The 17,206-nt window shown below is 44.0% G+C and overlaps 1 long non-coding RNA gene across 1 annotated transcript; it reads left to right on the forward strand.

Annotated features, from left to right (window-relative positions):
• Positions 1 to 6,519: 6,519 nt before the first annotated feature.
• Positions 6,520 to 15,895, forward strand: LOC122487981. The gene is made up of 3 exons (XR_006298524.1): positions 6,520 to 6,970; positions 13,597 to 13,756; positions 14,695 to 15,895. It is a non-coding gene; the product is annotated as an uncharacterized LOC122487981 (long non-coding RNA).
• The last annotated feature ends 1,311 nt before the right edge of the window (positions 15,896 to 17,206 follow it).

A 17,206-nucleotide genomic window follows, 5' to 3' on the forward strand; every position in this document is an offset into this window, starting at 1 on the left:
AATATTGGATAGAAATAGTTTAAAAATATTGGATAGCAATGGTCTGGCTCACTCCAGGCCCAGCCTGTGATAATTTGTACTGTCCCTTTTTTCATTCACTAAATGGCACTGAGACTCTTCTAGGGCTGCACACTGAGCCAGGCATGAGAATATGATGATAACAAGGGGACAAGAGTTATGAACAAAGAACACAAAGGAGATCTCATCTCGTTTGGGATCCCAGTGAGGCATGGCTTGCCTGAGAAAAGTGATATTTAAGCTGAAGCTTGGAGGGTGCTCAGGATTTTACTAGACAAAGAAGAGGGGAAAGAACATTTGGAACAAAAGGAACAGCATGGAAGGGCCAATCCATAGCATAAGCAGGGGAATGGCCTCGAACCAGGCTTACATGGAGGCAGGGGTCAATGTTGCAAGGCATTCAGGACACATTAAGGCTTCTGTATGTCAACTTTGGAGCAGTGGCAAGCAAGGAAGAGTTTAAATCAGGAAGGGACTTAAACATACCTGCATTTTAGAAAGAACCCGGATATGGTGTGGAGAACAAATTCAAGGAGAGGGGTTTGCAGGGAGAATAATAAAATAATAAACCTGGTTTTTGGAGTCGTCTACCTCAACTAACAGGTCTACCTGAACAAGGCTTTATGTGACCAGTGAGGTGACTATAAGTGACTACGAAGGAGGCACGTAAGAGACAAAGAGAAAAACAAACAAAAAAACCCAACACGCTTTGGACATTGACTTGGATGTGGAATATGAGGCTGAGAGAGAAGTCAGGAGTGACTTCTAGAATTCTAGGTTTGAGCCATGTGTTGCGCAGAGGCGCCATCTATGTGATGGGAAACACAAGAAGGCTGATTTAGGGTGAGGGAAGATTCTAAGTTTCCATTTTGAAGGTTTGAGAGTTGAAGTACCTGTGAGACATCTAAGTAGATACACCAAGTAGATCGTTGATATATGAGAGGGAACTCATGAGAGAGGGTTTAAGTTGAGAATATAAATTTAGGAGTCACCAACACATAGTGGTTGAAATTATATGAGTGAATGAAATTGCCTTAAAGTGAGTGAAAATAAGCATTAAAAGGCCTAGATCCTAGGTAATTTCAATATATAACCATCAGGCTCAATTTGGGTTAAAGGGGGAAGAAACTGACCTAGTGATGCTTAAATATTTAATGGTATTTGAGAACATGAACAGGAAAGGAGGTAAAAGCTTATTGACTTTAATTAAGTGATCTTTACTCACTGTAAAAATCTTGACCATTTTATTACACTTCTAAAGTATTCTAATGAAAAGAACAATTTCCTTGCAATTTCTCAACATACTGCTTTAATTCTCCTTGGTCAAACACAGTTTCCCAGCCCCAAATGGCTAAAGATTTTTATTGCATTGGATGTAATTCCCCTTTGAGGCTGAGTTAACTGCTCAGAGGCCCTTGAACAAGTGAGGGTCCTTCTTCATGAAAAGTTGCCCTCTATCTGTCAGAGTCCTCTCCTCCTGGAGGGTGGGTGACAATGGATATGCTTCCCCAGAGTCATCATCCCTTGCAGAATTTAGGAACACACCTGTATCAGCCACCTGGAACCAGGCAGGCTCTTCATTTTAAGTGAACAAGGCACATCACTGGGGTTTAGGGACATAATGGGCCATCATGTGGAAACTCTTGTTTGGTGCAATTTGTTAGATCGAGGCAAAGTAATTTGCAAAGGGGTCGGTGGGAAGTAAATGGTGTTAAAATCAAACTGGTAGAAAAAGATCCATAGCGCACTCTGAGATACAGGCCTGCACACGGCCCCCCTGTGTCATGGGCCTCCCTAGGACAGCTAACACACAGAAGGACAAGGAGAGGTGGTGAGTACCACGGCAGCTCTGAACCACTCATTTCAGTGATTGCAGTTTCTGGGGTTCATTTGGTCCTTCACTTATTTAACAAATAACGACTGAGTGGCGATGCTCTGGGCACTGAGGGTACAGCAGCAGGGAACTGTATACAGAGCTTATACTCCTGTGGTAGAGAGACAATGAATAAGAAACGAAGGACATTTCATACGATCAAGTGATGGAATTGTGAATGACTAAGGGACACATCAGTTTGGGTTGAATAAGCATCATAAACATGCGGTTAGGTAATCTACTTGATCGAAGCATTTACCAAGAGAAGACGGTGCTTTAGTGACAGAGTCCCATCACAGAGCATGTCTTAGTCTGTCCAGGCTGCTAAAACAGAAATATCATAGACTGAACGGCTTATAAATGACAGAAATTTCCTTCTCACAGTTGTGGAGGAAGTCTGAGATCAGGGTGCTGGCATGGTTGAGCTCTGGTGACAACCCTCTTCCCGGTTCATAGACGACTCTCTTCTTGCTCTGTTCTCACATGGCACAAGGGCAAGGGAACTCCCTGTGGTCTCTCTTATATGGGGAATGATTCCATTTATGAGAGTTCCACCCTCAAGATCTCATGACTTCCCAAAGGTCTTACCGCCAAATACCATCACATCTGGAGTCTGGATTTCAACCTATTAACTTGGAGTCTATAGCAGAGTTGGTCTGAATTCCAGCCTGACCACTGGCTAGACATCTGATCTTGGACAAATGGTTTCAAATCTTTGAGCTTACTGAAGCGGTTCAGCTCTCTGAGCTTTAGCTTCTTCATGTAGAACGTAGAGCTGGAGCACCTGCTGTGATGGTCAGATGGACCTCACCACGTTTCTAGCATAGTCTACTAAACCAGCTCTCTGCCTTTCCTTCCCCAGAATAGAGGCTTAATGTATCATGACAGTTTGGGTTTAGAGTTGGCTGGTGCCCTGCCTAAGAGTTCTCTCTCACAGCACACATTCCTCATTTCTAAAATCACCATCCCAGACACGTAACAACTTCTTTTAGTGAAAAAAATGTGGCATTTCAGATATATTTTGAAACATGACAACAAGTTCAGGTTGAATAAAAGGCTAATGGCAATCTCACAGAGTCTCCTGTATGACAAGAGACGCGCAGGTGGTTCCAATAGTTTATGTCTTATGTAGATGCCACCAAACCCACCCTCATTAGAATAGAACTTTCCACTGCATTTCTGGTATTGGTAATGGCTGTGCTGTGCATTTCATGTACTGTTGCTCACTCCACCACATTTTTTAGTTGAGATGTAGATTCATGTTGCCAAAATGCAGGGACGTAAACAATACGGAAGTAGATTTCTCCCTTGGGAAACTTAGAATTAGGATTCTAGGACCGGTATGGCAGGTTCACAATTTTGGACCTATGCTTCCTCTATTCTGTCTCTCCATCATCCCTGGATTTTTGCCCCATCTGCCCAGTGCAAGATAACTCATTCACGCTGTGTGGGCATTCCAGTTAGTAGGAAAGGGACCAAGGAAGAGGATGAAAGACGCGGTCTGTTAATGGGCTCAACCTGGAGATTACACCCATCACTTCCACTCATCTTCTATTGGCCAGACTGTAGTCACAAAATCATAACAATCTGCAGCTACTATTTTAATACAGCAAAGAAGAGAAGAAAGAATACGGGGACCACTCAGACTCAGCCATCACTTGTGACGGTGCAGCCCATTTAGAGGTATAATCCATGTCCCATGGACATACCAAGGTATGACTGCAAAGTAAAACAAAGACGTTTTAAAGAAATAAAATAGACTTTTTGACATACAAATGCACTTACTTTCAAACTAGTTAACTTTGGGAACATTTACTCTTTGAAAATTATTATTGTTCTGAATATTTCTGGATCTTCTGTTTTGTCACTGCCTGTTAGAAACAGTTCATATACCATATAAGAATATCTATCTGACTTACCGCTTTTTAGTTATGGCTCAATTTTTCTCCAAACACTATACCACCCAACAAAGTCATAATACTTATTCCCCAGACTTAATTCCAAATTAGTTTTCACTATCGTCTCGTTCTTTTTAACTTAGTAATTTTTTTTTAAGTTTATTTATTTTGAGGGAGGGAAAGAGAGAGAGCACATGAGGAGAAGAGGGGCACAGAGAGGGAGAGAGAGAATCCCAAGCAGACTCTTCACAATCAGCACAGAGCCCAATGCGGGGCTCAAACTCACGAACTGTGAATAATGACCTGAGCCGAAATCAAGAGTCGGCCGCTTAACTGAGCCACCCCGATGGCCAAATTTTCACTATTTTCTAAAATGAAATCATTTTCAAAATACAGACGGGCCGTAAGTGAGGAGTTTCTTAAAATATGTTAGGAGCTGTGCAAGCAATCCCAAAAGTGTTCAAAGAAAAGACCTTTATGTGGATCAAAAAGTTCCAGCAGCTTGCTCAAACAGTGATTGACGTTTACCTTGTGCTCACACTGAATACAATTTTTAGAATAGTGTTACCTGGCCATTTGTGCGAATGGGTATGCTGAACTTGACTTTACCTACAACACGCATCGACTGTCATATACCAGGGAGAGCTTTGTCCTCAGGCTCATTCTTGTGACTTCCTCCAAGACATCCAATATCTACCAATATACATTTTTGCACTGTCTTCTGAACAGTTTGAACTCTTTTGTGTCTTTGAGTCTTCCCTTATTAAAAATCACCTCCTCTGTGAACTTATCATTAACCCCCCTAATAGAGCCAGTTACTCACCCTCTGTGCTCCCGGAGCACTCTATGTACAGCAAATTTTTAGTACTTAATATACCACATGCTAATTATCCATTTACCCATAATCCCCACACATGCACATGCATGGGTGCAGAAGTTCCCACACATGCCTCTAGTAGGGGGCGGGCTTTTTGGACCTCATTTTGACTGCCTTACTCACACTTGCATGCCCCCTACTGCTTTCTGTATAGTGGCACTCAACAATATGGCAGGAATTGATATAAATGGGCAAATGAATGTAATCTATTTTGTGGAAAGTAACTCACTTTCTATCTCTGACCCTCAGCTTCTCGTCTCATATTTTCTCTATAACACCTGGGGAATGGCTCCAGTGTTCTCTGAAATCTTATGATTTTAGGCAAAACTGGGTGAAGGTGGTGATCTCGGGGGAAGAGAGACAGGCAAACTCTAGATTCAAAGTCTGCTTAAAGAGGGTGAGCAAAGGCTGTGACTTACCGTACCTTGGATGGGAGCCTATATTTTTACAGACTGGACTAGGTCTGTAGTGAGGAGCAAAGGAAGGAAAAGAAAGGTTTAATCTTACCCTGGCTGGAAGCACAGTGAGGAAGGGATCACCTCCCTTTCCCCAGAAACTGTAAATTTGACTACAGTGCCTAGTAAGATTATTGAGAATGAGAAAAGTTAGCACTGCCGAGCCCTTGAAACTGTTAAAGAAGAGAGAAGATCAAAGGGAAGCTTTAATTCCAAATTACTGGTTTATAATCTGATTTGATAACAGAGAATATTATCCCAAACATATGGAAAATAAGAAAATAAAGGAAAAGCTCTCACTAAATAACACCATTTGATGCAACTTTTTAATTTGCTCGACATGCCATTTCACAAAAGGAATGTCCTAGAATACTTTTGTTGTAAGAAAATTATTTGCACACTCAAGTTGGAAGAGTAAAAACCAAAACTCCTATATGAGATCTTTTTCTAGAAAAACAGGACTAACTGATAAGGAGGGACTTGCCCATCAGGAAACAATTTTTTTTTTTTCATAGAAAAAAAAATGCTTAAAATAGCCCCGGCAAGTGTCTTAAGCAGCTACACTGACCATCCCTAGAATGTGATAGTTACCAAAGTTTTCTCAATGGAAAAGGTATCTCCCGATGTGGTAGGTACAATTCGTTCCTCAAGTCTTTCACCTGGGGAGAAAGAATGGGGAGTAATCAAGTGGGAGGGAGGGCAGTAACCCTTAGAGGAAGCAAAAGGGGAAATATGGCAAGGGCCTTTATTTATTTTCCATTTCTCTAGCGGTCAGTGAGTATCAATGGAATGTTACCGGCCTCAAGCGCTGGAGAGCTGGTTTGCAATCACCCTGCCTGAGCCCTGCTTCTTCTGAGCCTGGGGAGATCAAGGAGTTCATTCCTTGTTTACTCATTTGAGATTCACCCCGCCACATACCGCCGTCGCAGGTCGTTAAAATCAAAAAGAAAAAAAAGAAAAACGCTCAGCAGGGAACGGCGAGGTTTTACCTGTCTTTAATTTATGCAGCGTTTTCAAATCGTGCCGTCCCGACAGGTGTGACCGCGCTTTTTGCGGGAATCTCGGTGCTATTTTACCTGCTTGAGTCTGTCAAAAACCCATTTGTATGCGCCCGGCTAATGTGCTAGAAATAAAAGCCCCAACCTGTCAAGTCAACTCTCTGCACCTGTACGGAGCAGTTAAACTGTTCCATCTGCCAGTATCCCGGGAGATCAAAGGCCCTCCCGGGGAGGGGTTCCGAAGAACCAAAGCAAAGGATGGAGCTCCTTGTCTCGCAGTTGAAAAAGCAGAGAACGGCCCGGAGCAGGGTGGGGGCTGGGGGAGCTGGTGAAAACCCGGGAGGAGGAGAAAAGGATCCCTGAGGCCCCGGCCTGGCCCAGCTACCTGAAGGAGCTTTTTGTCTGACCCAGGCGCGCCGGGAGCGCATTCTTTCACATTAAGAACCGCAGGGGAAGACATTCATTCACTCCCTTTTTTTGGTGACGTAGCTGGGGCATTCATGTGTTTTTAACCTTGAATAATTTTTGTCTCTAAGCTCCAAACAAGTTTTATCCTGTCCACAGGTCAGTTTTGTTACAGAGGCCAATTAGCAGTGCTACCTTCGCCTGCGGCAAAAAGCCAAGTAATGGCGGGGCAAGCCCTACGGAGAGGTGATGAATAAGTCCCGAGAGCTGTAATTTGAAAGGGGGGCCTTTGAAGCATTTACCTTACATGGGACGCTATTGTCACTGCAGGGTGTTTGATCTTAAAATAATTTACTTAATGATCTCACCATGGGAGCGATTGGCAGAGCAAGATTAGGCTGTAAGGCCTAATGGACATGGGAAAAGTTAAAAGTGCTCGGAGAAAGGTATGTAGAGCGCTGAGATCGGTCCGGGTTGTGTGTTCATTACGTGCGGGCTGGGGAGGTGGGGGGAGGGCAGCCCGGCCGACCGCGGTCGGCTTTGCGTGGCTCGCCAGAGAAAATCTTCAGACGCGGGCCCCTCCTGCGGGAGAGCAAACTGTTTCCCTCTCGCCTGCGTTTCAGCCCTGGTGGGAACCGATGATCTGATTTTGTTTTTTACGGCCAAGGATTTCTTTTTTTTTCTTTTTTTCTTTTTTTCTTTGGCTTTTCTGTTTTTCCTCCTTTCTTGCAACCGTGACCACTGTACTGGAAGGCACCCAGGAGCAGGGCGGCACCCCCAGTGCAGGTTTCTGAGCTGGAATCAGAGCCAGATGAAAATGTGAAAGTATGCCACGTTTCGTCCCCTTTCGGTTGGCACACGGGACTTCAAGTAGACACGAGGAAATTACTGGGCATGGTTATCCTGGGCCAAAATAGGTCTTTCTCCGCTAGCAAACTTTAAAATGCCAGCCAGCCCCAATGTGATGTGTTTATAAATCCGGTCTCTGCGTGTTTTCTTACAGACATATGAGTTGCACTTATGTGGCAGTTGGAAGAACTGTCTTTAGCATTGGGTTCCATCTCTTTGACATCCAGAGACCTAGCACTTCAGGTTTAAATTTCTTCATAGTCTTGGGGCGCCTGAGTGGCTTATTCGTTTGAGTGTCTGACTTTGGCTCAGGTCATGATCCCAGGGTTCCAGCCCTGCGTGGGGCTCTGTGTTGATGGTTCAGAGCCTGGAGCCTGCTTCAGATTCAGTGTCTCCCTCTCTCTTTGCCCCTCCCCCACTCACGCTGTGTCTCTCTTTCTCAAAAAAATAAATATCATTAAAAAGAATTCTTCATAATCTTGGTCTTTCACCTGCTCAGACTTTGCATACTGCCATAGCCCCTTGTGAAAAGCATCTTATTTTCCCTGTTAAGAGATCGGAATAGTCACCTTAAGTGAATGCCCAACGGGAAAATTGCCACCTAAGCATTGCTATTGCTGCTGATGTATTTGATGCTGAACCTAAGGGAGTGTGATGCAATAGAACGTGAAAAATCAACCAATGGACTGATTTCCTCTCTAATGCAGATTCTAGCGAAGTGAATCACAGTAGCCTGTCCATACAACCCAATGTCTTGATCTGTATTCTTCCTTTGGAAAAAAAGAATATGTATCTGGGGAATGTATCTAACTCTGTCATCCAGGAGATTCGAATTTGCTATTTGTGTAAAATAGAAAAGCTCAAATTTGAGTTCAGTGTATATGAGCCTGAGTCTCCAAGATCCACAACTTTTGCCTGTGACTGGTACGATGGTGCAATGAAATATTTTTATTTCATGCAAATGAAGTAATTATGAGCATGAGTGCCAGCTTTATGCCAGCAAATGCCTGTTTGCCTGTGCCAATTTGAGGCAGCACAAATATTTCCCACTAGTCTGAAGCTTTTTTTGAAATTTAGCTTTTGGAGTCCTTTTCTGGGTCATCTAGTGAGGTATGCCTGAGAATCTCCCCCTGCCAAAGTAGAATAGACCCCTTTCGAACTTGTCTTTTAATCTCTTACCTGTACTTGGAAGTTAGCAACTTATTAATATGCTTCAGTAATTTATTCTCTGATGCATGGAATTAAGTGTCCAAGGCTAAAGTAAAGATTATATATGCTTTGTTCAAACATTCTTTTTGTTACATGACTTGATAAGCGAGTGAGCTTGGAGCCCATCCTGCATGGTAGGGTGGGGTCAAGGAAGGCAACCGGTCAGGATACACATCTCTGTGTCTTAACCTTTTCTGATGAGCTAAAAGGAGATACCAGGACCACATGGTAATATAGGGATTAAGGTGACATAACGTAGGTGAAACGCATACATCTGACTCAGAAATGAGAAGATTCTTTATAAAAACTCTTTCTCACTCTGGGCTGTGGATACTTTGAATCTGCATAGTTGGAGTTAATTTTGGCTCCTCCTCCTCCCTAATTAGCTTTTCCCCCCATTTCCACTCTTGACCCAGTAGGGGGTTACTGTCAAGTGAAGCAAAGGTGTTTGCAGAGCATAAATTTGAATGCTGAGGTTATTTACAAATATCTAAACCTTCTGGGAGAAGTCCGATTCATCATCTCTGGGCCATCTCAAAGGCATGAGGACTAAGCCGGTGAGATTTCCTTGTCCTCCGTTTTCTCTTCTCTTTCCATTTTTCCGTAATGCTACCTTAAAAACAACTTCTTTTCCCCCCAACCTTACTGTGATTTCACTTGTGTGTTGTCCTAAATTGGTGTTTGTAACTTAAAAACCAACAATTGTTATTCTCACCAAAAGACAAATGAACACTGATTAGAAAAGAGTAAGAAAAGATAATTAGGACAGAAAGGAAGTTATGAGCGTTTAACGGAAAAGTTTCAGTCTTGAATAACACACGAATTTCAGCTCCTTAAGCCCCTGTTTGTCTCTCTGCTGTTTCCTCTTGCTCGACTGATTAGCTTTCTTTCCCTCCTTCTCCTCCTGTCTCTGTCTCCCTTTATCTGTGTCTCTCCATTTCTCTCTCTCTTCTTCCCTCTGCCCTTGATATTGTTATCGGCTCTCCTTCCTTCCCTTCTTCCCTCATACCCTCCTCCCTCTCTCCCTCATCTCTCTCCCCTCTTCTGAGTGTGTGTTCACCTCAGTCTCTCCCACTGGGCTTGTGCCTCGGTGTCTGTTGGCTCTTTCCTTCCATCTTTCTCTTTGTCTGAAAACCGATGATATAAATTAAACGAGTTGAATATGTGAATATTAGGAACTTTCTTCTTAATCATCATCTGTAATGATTTGCTTTTCCAAGTAAAATCTGTGAGTTGGCAAACTCGCCCCGAGAATCTCCCAGTCTGTCAGGGACCTGAATGTCAAGAAGTACTTGACCATCCCAGACAGCGAATGTTGAGCCATCTCCTGAGCTCGGCGCATAGCAAGGAAGCAAGTGCTCTGGCAGTTTCTGCATTCACGTGAAAGACCAGTCAGAAGAGAGGGGTGAAAACGAGCAAGGTCAAGGTCAAGCCACTCACCCACCTCTTCCCGCCCCGCTCTCCTCCCACCTTGCACTGATTACTGTACTGTGTGTCAGAGGTACTCCCACTGGCCTAGAACCATCATCTCATCCAGAAGACACATAAATTCCACCCAGGTAGTTCTAAAATCACCCAGCTGATCATTCAATTTATATACAGTATCAAGTGTTCATTTCATAGCCGCTATTTCAGTCCCACTGACCCACAGGTCCTTGACATGTGCTTTGCCAGGGCCCTCCAGTGATGTAAAAGTAACTTTTTAGCACTCGCAGAAAAAGCAATTGAAGTTCATTTCTCACAGATTACCAGGCCCCATCAGAAATGAAGATGCTGTAAAGCAGGCATCGAGCAATGTTCAGATGTCTGTTGCTGTCGGTGGAAAAGCCTGCTCTGGCGAGGTTCAGACCCCTCATGTAGGACTTGGTCCTGTTCTCAGTACGCTCTGCTCCATTGCCGTACGGTCTCTACGAGCCCTCTGTCATCACGGGGGGATTAACCTATCCATTTGTATCTCCAGGAGCTTGGATTTTTTTTTTTTTTTTCTCGTTTCTCACCTCTTATTTTGTATCCTATTTTTTGCTCAGTCCCGTAGTGTCAGTGCTGTCTTCGGAGGGGGATTGCTGGGGGTGGGGGGTGGGGGCAGAGTTTCCCGAATGGGGTGGGCCACATCTATCCTGGATTATGCAAGTAGCCACCTTGCTGTTATTCTAAAATGAGCTGCAGGATAGGAGACAAGCTGGTTAAAATGGGGTAATTGCGTTTCTCGGGGCTCTGCTTTATGATCACCCCGGACCATGGCCCCTTCCGCTGTGCTCATTCCCCTCCCCCCCCCCCCCCCGGAAACTGTTTCCTAATCCTCCCCCCCCCCCCCTGTCCTCTGCGATATGCGATATCCCTCTTAGTAAATTTCCCTACTGCTAGGCTGTGTCTGATGCAAGCTGCCATGAAGTAAGTGAGTTTCCGCTTGAGAACTTGAAAGACACCTACGGCTGGCCGGTGACCCAAGTTCAACTGTAAGACAATAAGCACCATATTGCTGAAGTGCCATGACTGGTACTTTCAGAAATTCCTTCCCCAAAAAGGGAGGAGTTTCTGGGCAGCCATTTCGCCTAGAAGTGCAAGACACAGGTGTTCAGATAGCCACAGACTCAAATTTGGAGAATTTGACCTCCACTTGGAAGGAAGGAAAATGAGGTTTGTTATAATGGGCTTGTTTGTTTTGCATGTGTTTTCTAAATGTTCAAAATGAAAAGCCCCGGTTCTTAAAGATTACTGAAAATTTGACGTATTTATTTATTTTTTTTTCTGGAGCAAAATGGCTGCCGACACAACCTCAGAATTCCTAAATTCTGAAGTTCTTACCCTCACCCTCCCAACCGCATTCCCTTTGAATAATCGTAAACCTTTCCATTACCTGTCATTTCTCTCCTACTTCCCAAGGACACACATAAGCAACAACTTAAAGTGGAGGGAGAGAAAAGCTCTCACTTTTCCCCAGTAGATGTCTTTTGGGTAGATACTGTTCTAAGATGTAGTGTAGACAGTGGGCTACTCACAAGACTTAGAAAGGCACGTGATGACTCACAGCAACCTATTGTACAGACAAGGAAACTGAGGCCTTGGAAGGTAGAGTAAGGTCATATATAAAATGGGAGATTTAAAAGCCTCTTCTTCACGGGCGCTAGGTGGTTGCAATGCTGTAATCTTCCCCAGTGTGAACTGTTCTTAGAGGAAGTGATGCTCACAGAGGACCCCCACCTCTCTCATGACCCAGACACTGTCATCCAAGTATTGCCTGCTGACAGCTATTGGCTGAGTCCCTAATAATTTTTGTCCTCAGGTTAAGAGAAAGACCTCTGTCAAGGTTAGGCTCCCTCCCTGTGGGCAGCTTGCATCCAAAAGTCTGGGTGATTTGGGGCGGGGGGGGGGGGGGGGGATAAAAACTGCTATTCCCTTCACTTGGGGTAGCTCTTTTTATAATGACAAAGGGTGTGGTTCTATTTCCTTTTTTCCTCTTCCTACACCCTTGGGTGGAGAGGAGGAGGGAGGCAGGGAGTAGTTGTAGGGTGTGGGGAGGGGGGAGAGCATAAAACCTGGGTGAGGGAGGGGGAGTGACAGCCATGAAGGGGAGGAGTCAGATTTGAATTTGGGCAGACAGAGGGTACTTTCAGTCGGAGGAGAGTTGGGGGAGGAGGGAGGGTGGGCTGTAGCCTTGAAGGTCAGGGGTTAGGATTAGGTTAAGCTCCTAACATCACAGCTGTCCTGTGTCCCTAGATTACCTACCTTCTTCACCCCTCCCACGAGGCCCCTCACATCAGTGCGGGGCTGCTGAGGGGCCTCCTGGCTGCACAGCACATGGGGCTAACAGAGATCTTTCTCACACCTGCACCACAGTTCATGTCCTCCACTGCAGGGTCCTGCCTTGTTTACATCCCCAAAAGTATTGCCCCGATGCTCTCCAAATCCACTTACTGCTCGTAATCTTTCATTCAAAATCTATCTCCCAGAACCTGACCTCAGACACTTAATGTTCGTAAACTATGCCATCACTTAAAAATGCTGCTACATGATCTCGTCATGGTGTTCACCACAAACAGAGGCTCGGAAAAGCGAAGTGACTTTCTCGGGGCTCACACATTGCAGCACTGGACCTGGGACAGAATCTAAGTTCTCTGACTCTTGGCCCGAGGCTCTTATGAGAACATAAGTGAGTTAGGTGTGCAGATGTCACTATTCCTAAAAATGTCTCTCCTGAGACTTACTCTTTATGAGTTGACTTTCCACCATTTATTTCTATTTCCTTGATTGTTTACCTTTCCCCTCCCCAAACCTGCTCTTCCCAGCCCCACTACCTGCCTTTGCAGTGCTTTCGTGACAGCAGTGCTGCGGGAGGTAGCAGGAGATGGACAGATTCTTGGGACATTAATACTCTGGCACCAAGACCTTTTGGCTCCCATCTGCTTTTCTGCAGAGCAGCCCAAAAAGAAGTGGTGACGGAGGGATGTGGCTGGTGATGCATTGCTGACCCTCTGTTCTAGACACTTAGTTCATCTCAAGCTTCACACACTTGGTTCTAAAGTAGAATTTCATCAGCGCTGATGTTCCGGTCTTCTTGTTTGCAGAGAGCAAGGATTTCTCGTGCTAATCACTCTCTAAGCCTAGGTGCAATCCAGACCTTTAGTGGCTCTGTGTGAGGCTCATAATGTTCTTGGATCTGTTCTCTAGGCTCACAGAACCCTCGAGTATCCCCTGGGGACTCTGTCCTTTGAGTTACTTGGTTCAGCTCAGCACTGGCTAGAGAAGAAAATGTTCTTGATGCTCCTCAATGAAAAGCTTCAGGGGATCTGTTCATTGCCTTGATGTTCTGGAACTTCTAAGGCCTCAGGGGATTTTCACCTCACTTTGCAAATCCTCTGCACTGATTGATTGACAAACATAACTCACACCAGTTAGCTTCTTTGCATAGCCTCAGGACAGGTGTTTAAGGAACCTAAGGTTCGAAGGTACCACCAGTGTTTTGGTTTTGATCCCTGGTTTTACTTTTTATTGATTTTTTTTTTTTTTTGGACAGTATTTTAGAACACAGAGTTGAATCTATTCAGATCTATCATCTCCTGATGATTTCAACCAGTGTATGACCTCCTGCAAAGGACATGACTCCATCCAGATCATGCACTCAGCTTGGTAAAGTGTGGGAAGAACAGATGAACCCAGCGCCGGTGGCTGTGTAGGTAGGTCCTTATTATTCTTCACCTTCGTCCCAAAGGAAGACCCGCCAAGCGAGCACTCACACACTGGTCCTTTGGTTTCTTCAGAGCCTCACAGTAATGTGATTGTCTTGAGAAAAAGTCCTAGTCTGGCCAGGTGTACAGATTTTAATCAAATCTTGTGAATTCTGAGCTCAGCTCTAGATGACACTTAAAAATAAGAAAGAAAAGGCTTAGACTTATTGCTTGTTTCATGAATTTGTTGCTTATATTTTGGGGGTGCTTTCCCCAAATCTATGGATCATGGAATTTGTTTTCAAAGGTCTTTTCTGTGCATATCCTACCAACCCCCAGGAGTCCGGGTATTGTCCTGAGAGGCAGAGGTTAAGAGTATGGACTCAGGGGGCACCTGGGTGGCTCAGTCCGTTAAGCCTCTGACTTTCCCTCAGGTCCTGATCTGACAGTTCCTGAGTTTGAGCCCTGCACTGGGCTCTGTACTGACAGCTCAGAGCCTGGAGCCCGCTTTGAGTTCCATGTCTCCCTTTTTTCTGCCCCTCCCCTGTTCTCTCTCTCTCTCAAAAATAAATAAACATTTTAAAAAAAGGGGAGGGGGTGGACTCAGGAGTCAGCCTTCCTGGGGGCGGATCTCCCTCCTCTACTTGCTGGCTTGTGTGACTTTGGGCAAGTTACTCACCCTCTCTGTTCCGCAGTTTCCTCATCTACAAAATATGGGGGGGTCCTGAGGGCAGGGCTATTGTTAAGATTATGTAAATTAGTTTATTTTGAAGTCCTTGCAACAGAGGTTCGCATATATTTCTAGATTATTTTCCTATTGTTGTTATCTCTCCCTAGTCAGTTACATCTGGAGATTTTAAAACAACTGCTCTTTGTGTTGCCTGACTACATTTGTGGCAGAGAGGGGAGAGACCCTTTTTAACATTTAAATATATTCCGTTTCGCAGGCAAATCTTTTTGCATATTAAGGAAGGAAATCGGAAGGTAAGTGCCCACTGTTTTTAAACTTGGAATGGGGTATTTTTAAACAGTTTTCAATTTACTGAAGAGTTTTAACACAGCTAACATTAGTTGGAACTGAATGTCTGAGAATGAGGTTAGTGTTCTGCATAAACCCTGCTTTTAAAAAGCTCACAGGAAGGGTCAAAGACCAGGAAATGCTCTCACTATAATTCTCGTTTTCAGCTGAATTGGACATGGCCACAAGAACGCAGGCCTGAATCGCATTATGTTCCAGGAACCTTGAACTTCGCATCATAATGACCTGGGGCCTAACAGAAGCAAATTGCAAGTGGTTTCAAAAGGATAAACTCCAATTTATATTACACTAGTATTATAACTTAAGCAGCTCGTTTTGAAAGCAACACGAAAAACCTCATCATTCATGTGATGGCTCCTTAAATGCATCCCTTTGCATTTTACCTGTAAAATGCTCTGTGTTTGCTGACAGGTTAAATGTATACTATACACAGAGAGCCAACACTTCTCTTTGTACCACGGGCGGCAATCTCACTGGTTTTAGCCGCATTCTTTATTATTTTAAGCTGTCGCCATTGTCTTCTAAACACCATAATTAGAAGCTGAAAAGCTTACAGCAACCAAACCCAATAAGGTTTCATTATGAACAAAATATTCTACTGTGGCTCAACAAGTGACCCTGTGTAGTCTAACATGATGAAGGCTTCAACCTTCCTGCCCAATTATGGCTTTGGGAATGTATAAAGTTTTCCCTTTCGGTATTATTTAGCAATTCTATTCAAGCTTTAGTTTCTTGGTCATATTTCTTTACTTACTGGTCTCTTTGTTTCATTTTGTGCACCTGTCATTTTCCTACAGCCGTGGTAAAGAAAACCTGTCCCCTGGAAGCAGTTCAGAGTTTCTCTTATCAGGGATGTGGTGTTTTATAAATAAGTTGAGAGAGGGAGTCAGTGAGCAGGGAGCTGAAATCATTAAGCCCCTTGACTAGAGAGAGAAGAGAGGGAGGTGATTTTAGGGCCCAAGAAAATACTGCCCGCACCAGATCAGTGACTTTTTAATGTGATGCTTGGTATCTTTTTTCCATTTGATTCAAGTCGTCTTCTTCTTCTTTTTTTAAATGTTTATTTATTTTAGACAGAGAGACAGACACAGAGTGTAAGCTGGGGAGGGGCAGAGAGTAGGAGATGCAGAATCCAAAGGAGGTTCCAGGCTCTGAGCTGTCAGCACAGAGACCAACGTGGGGCTCGAACTCATGAAGTGCGAGATCACGACCTGATCCGAAGTTGGACACTCAACCGACTGAGCCACCCAGGTGCCCCTTGATTCAAGTCTTCTTGAATTCTGTCCAAAAGCGAACTTCTGCAGGACTAATACATGAAATGTTATCAGTCATTTACACCTGAGTATAACTGAGCGTGTGTGTGTGTGCACGCATTTCTCATAAAAAGAAGGCAAAAGTAGAGGGTTTCTGATGAAGATGGGAAGAGAAAGTTAAAAGAAAATAAATTAGGAAGATTAGAAAATAAATCTACTCTTATGTTTTACCTGGGATTGTTGCTCATTTGAATCTCTTGCTTCAGTTCATTATCACATTCTTTTATGTTGACTGTAAACTGGGAAATACTAGATGGGGGGGTGGGGAATGAAATGTGTTCTGGTATCTTAGAGCTGTTTCAGGGAACAGGTTCCCATGGCCAAGTGGATACAGCTCGGTTATAAAGTATTCATATTTAAATCAAGCATGTGAAATATAAAAATAAACATTGGATTTTTTTTCTCTACTTTACATTCTGCTGATGAAACACTGAACTCTGAAAAATGGGCATGTCAGGACTGCTTTTGATAAATCTCCTTACCTGCCATGTGTTTTCAAGGTTTCCCGACTGTTCGTTAATTATCAAGCTGTATTTCTCTTATTTCTCTAATCTCTAGAACACAATGAAGCATATCAATCAGCATAAACCTCAGGGAAGCTGCTGATCTCTGAATTCCCATCTTTACTGTTGTCGGATGCTGGGTCTCCCGAGCCAGGGCAGTCCCAGTTGGCAATATTCTTTTCCCTCCTCCTTTTAGATTGAGTCTAGATTCAGGTTCTATTTTCCCTTTTCTTTTCTTTTCTTTTCTTTTCTTTTCTTTTCTTTTCTTTTCTTTTCCCTGCCATCACCTTCTCCCCCAAAACACACACACACACATACACACCCACACACTCTCTCTCTCTCTCTCTCTCTCTCTCTCTCTCTCTCTGTCTCTCTCTCTCTCTCCAAGCAAGGACTGAGCATGCTTAGGAAACCTGGAGTTTGATACTCATCCAATCAAGGAGAAAGTGACTTAGAGCTACTCTCTCCTCCGTAAGGCAGTGTGGTTCAAAATTGAGTTTGAGAAGTATCCCTATGTCAGGCTCCTCAGGGAAGCGGGAAAAATGACCTACAGACTTGAAAAACTCTGGAGACATGGCCAGGAATCTGCCTTTATAACGGGATC

The sequence above is a fragment of the Prionailurus bengalensis genome, chromosome A2 (genome assembly GCF_016509475.1).
Source record: "Prionailurus bengalensis isolate Pbe53 chromosome A2, Fcat_Pben_1.1_paternal_pri, whole genome shotgun sequence".
Classification (NCBI taxonomy): domain Eukaryota; kingdom Metazoa; phylum Chordata; class Mammalia; order Carnivora; family Felidae; genus Prionailurus; species Prionailurus bengalensis.